At 44.0% G+C, this 4,272-nt stretch overlaps 1 pseudogene across 1 annotated transcript; it reads right to left on the bottom strand.

The window, feature by feature from the left end:
• Window positions 1–2,090: 2,090 nt before the first annotated feature.
• LOC308429199 (large ribosomal subunit protein eL15-like) lies at window positions 2,091–2,681 on the bottom strand (annotated as a pseudogene). The gene has a single exon. The product of its transcript is annotated as a large ribosomal subunit protein eL15-like (transcript).
• Window positions 2,682–4,272: the final 1,591 nt, after the last annotated feature.

The raw sequence follows: 4,272 nt of genomic DNA, 5'->3' as shown, positions 1-4,272 counted from the left end.
CGTCTTCTGAAGGACATCTGGGATCCTTCCAGCTTCTGGCTATTATAAATAGAGCCGCTATACAAATTTTTGACCATAATCATCTCTAATGCTCTGTTTTGATAATGTGCATACACTTTAAAAACTTGAACTACTGAGCTTCACGGAGAAGCCACCCAGCCTGGATGACCAGGAGAGAAGACACAAGACCAGACCACAAGCTAAAAGAAACTACAAACCGAGACTGTGAAGCATTTGAATTCTGGGAAAGACCGAAGAAAAGACTTAAGACTCGATTCAAATTTAGATTAACTGCATTTATTTTTACGCTGCCTCGGAGCCAAACAGTTCGCCATGCTGAAGGAGACTAAAGAAAGGATTTATAAAGATGGATTCTGAAGGTATACATTACAGTTACCTATGAAATCCATAGCCGGGCAAGAATATAGTTGTACTCTGCTCCGATGTTTCTCTTCCCTGCTGTGGAGTAACAAAAGGACGCCTAGCCCTGCGGGGACTCCACAAAAGCAGAGGTGGAGCAGTTAAATACCTCACAGCAGGAACACCATTTTCCCTTTCTCCTCTCACCTGCAGGCCTCAGGGATCTCACCGGCCTTTCTAGGCCAAGTTTTAGGGCCCTCGAGGAGATGCCTGGTGCCATATTAAGTTTCTTTAGCCATGAGATGTGTGTGTGTGTGTGTGTGTGTGTGTGTGTGTGTGTAACTATGACACGGACCTGAGCATTCTGGGAGAATTACCAATAACTGACTAGGACAGGCAATAACACTATGTCATTAGGTTAGGGTTGGCTGTCACAAGAAGACCAACAAAACGAGTTTTGTTTAAAAAAAAAAAAAAAAAAAAAAAAAAGGAAAAAAGAGGAGTCTGATTACATCCAAGACAGGGGAGACATTAAGAAATTGTCCCTATGCCACAGTCGTCAAAGGGGAGTCTGCGCCATCAGCTGAAGAGCTAGGCTCTTACAGTCAAAGAGAGAAAATCCAAAAAGGTTGAGGAGCAGTGGAAAGAGCTGGCTCAGAGGCAGGAGGAGGCAGCCCCGGAGGGACCTGTGGCGGTGAACTCTGCCAGTGACTACAAGGACAAGTATAACCATCTCACTGGCAGAGGAACTGCCAAAGACACAGCCCACATGCTACAGGCCAGCAAGACCTGAGGCTGTGTACCATGGCTAACAAGCTGGACACAGTCCATAGAGGAGAGTACGTATGAAATTCGAGCCAATAATTTCTGCCCAGAGTGGCGGAGTTGTCAGCCACCCTCTAGGCATCCCCCTACTCCCTTTGACCCTCCAGAGAGGTGGGAGCATGGAGGGATGAAGATGCTACTATCAAGACCCATCCTGGAGCCCCATTTCCAAACTGTGGGGTCCTACCAGCTGTTTTCTGGACTGGAGATGAAGCGGTTATTTATCACTATTGCAGTTTGGTGTGTGAGTGTGTGTGTATGTGTGTGTGTGTGTATGTATGTGTGTATATGTATGTGTATATGTGTGTATGTATGTGTGTTAGTGTGCATGCATGTATATGTATGTGTGTATGTATGTGTGTTAGTGTGTATGTATGTGTGAGTGTATGTGTGTGAGTATGTGAGTCTGTCGATATGTGCGTGTGTATGTGTGTGTGTGTATTTGTGTGTGTGTGTATGTGTGAATATGTGGGTGGGGTGGGTATTTATATTATTTTTTATTATTCTTGGAACTTTCTTCTCCCTTGGAGCTGAGATTACTTTACATTGAATAGATGCTGTTTGGCCCTGAGGAGGGAGAATTCATCCGCTTAACCACAGCTGAAGTTAGGAAAAGTCCCGTGTTGGGAAGGGTCACAGGATGGACCTCCTGAGAGCAGGGGACAGGCTGCTGGAAGGTGGACATCAACAGAGAAGCTGGACACCAGCTGGAGAAACATGGTGGCAGATGCAACAGATGACACAGGACCAGGAAGAGTCCTGGCTCCACAGCAGCCTCTGCCTTTGCAGTGGGAAGCAGGATCGCAGAGCTGACCATAACTTACATTCTTCCTTTTCTTTTTCTTTTTCTTTTTTGACTGTGCTAAATTGTTGATTGGATATGAATTTTACAAATATTTCGTGCATTAGTGGTAACGGTGGAGCCGGAGAGTACTGTGCCTTCTCCAGGCTGCACCAATAATAGTGTGCTGGAACTTGTGACCCTTTCCAGGGCCACCCAGCAGATGTCAGCCCACGCATCTCTCTGTGCTTGTGGACTGGTTTGGTGAACCACTGGGTGTCAGGATTTCTTCTGATGGCTTTATGGAATGGATCAATGAGGATGACATGAAAACATTTACATGTGGAATCTTCACCAACCCAGTAGGAATTCAGGACTCCCAAAGTCCCACAAGGGCGCCCATCTCTCTCCCCAGCAACAGACTGAAGGCCCCGGGCAGATTTCAGCTGGTTAACGCCACGGTGGACACGCTTGCTGTAAATTGTGCCCTTAGGAGCTGGGCGTTTGCGACCACCACGTGGGACACGAATCCTGTAAATGACATAACCTTGCTTAGCCTTGTATCCCAGCCTTCGCGCTTTATCAGGCCGGGTGGGGCGGGGAGCCCCGTGCAGCCTGGAGGGCTTGGCAGGATTGCCAGGCGCGGATGCTCAGAAGAAAGCGCATCACGTCTTCCTATGGAGGAAAACTGCTTCTTCCTCCACAGCTCCGGCATGGAGTTGTGTACACCCACCTCGGCTCACCTGATGGCTGCCGCCAGAGGAGACGAAGAACTGACAATAACCATCATTCAGTGGGTTGGCTCAATCGGTCGATCTTAAAATGTCCAGGATAGTTTTGCCTTTACTTTCCAATCCGGATTTCAGAATATAAATTCATGATGTTGATATTGGGGGGGGGGGGTTGAAAACTAAGTTTTATCTTAGAGGATAACATAAAATAAAATACAGGTTGATAACCAGTTGTGTGACTTACTGAAAATACAAATGTGTTTCGCACAAATCACATTTCCTCAGGACCAATCAGTGAAAAGACAGGTAAAGCTCTCCTTCCTAACCTTACAATAAGATTGTTAAGATTACTTGACTTGGGCTAGAGAGATGGCTCAGTAGATGAAGCACTTACTAAAACAGAAGCACACACTTAGAACCCAGTGCATCTACAGCAAGCTGGGGGCAGGAGAATCCCTAGAAGCTCATGGGCCAACTACATGCACAGCATACACGGCAAACACAATAGTGATCAATAAGAGATACTGCCTTAAATCAGGAAGACATGCACCAGAGGTTCACATCTGACCTCCACACATGTATGCCCACACTTACCTGCACACATTCATCATACATGCTACACACACTACATACGCACACATATAAATATTGCCTTGTCCTATGGAAGAAGATGGTGATCTGGGCTGGCATATATATGGTTAATCCAGTGCAGGAGGAATGCATGGAACATGGATTATAGAAATAAATAAAACAAGACTGGCCATGTTAAAGTAGGGCTGTGAGTATATTAACATAGAGACTTATATACCTACTCCTTTGTATATATTTCACATTTTCCATAATGGAAGTTTAAGAATTATTATCTAGGAGCCAGGCAAGAAGACTCAGTGAGTCACGGCCACCAAGCTGAATGACCTTAGTTCAGTCTGTAAGACCCATGTGGTGGAGAGAAGAAACTCCAACAAGTTGCTTCCTAACCTCCATTCACACACACACACACACACACACACACACACACACACACACACACACACACACACACTAGTCTATGATATTTGAATTTTCAGTTTAGCCCGAATTTTTATTGCTATTTTAAAATCAGTTCCTATTGTGAAAAATCTAGAAAAAATTATCAAGTGTAAAGGAGTCAGACGTTCCTGTGCTTGGCATTTCCTGTCACTTGGATATCAAATATGTTAATGGTGCCACCGCAGCAATGTAAAGGGATCCATTTTGTGGCATGGACTAGTCATTAACTTAATGCTTTAATGTTTCTTTAGTATTTCAGTATGGGGACTGATACTTCCCCATGTTTTTGTGAGAGATGAGAGAAAATGTTAGATATAGATATATAGAGGTAGATAGATATAGATAGATTGATGATATATAGATATATAGACATACAGATATATAGACATATAGATATATAGACATATAGATATATACACATATAGATATATACACATATAGATATATACACATATAGATATATACACATATAGATATATATCGTGTTGTACTATTTAACCACCGTCAGTTGACCGGTTGTGTTGTCAGACCCAGGAATGAACTAAG

The sequence above is a fragment of the Micromys minutus genome (assembly GCF_963924665.1).
Source record: "Micromys minutus genome assembly, chromosome: 13".
NCBI lineage: Eukaryota > Metazoa > Chordata > Mammalia > Rodentia > Muridae > Micromys > Micromys minutus.
Note: the sequence above shows the minus strand (reverse complement) of the source record. Positions and strands in the feature narration are given on the sequence as shown.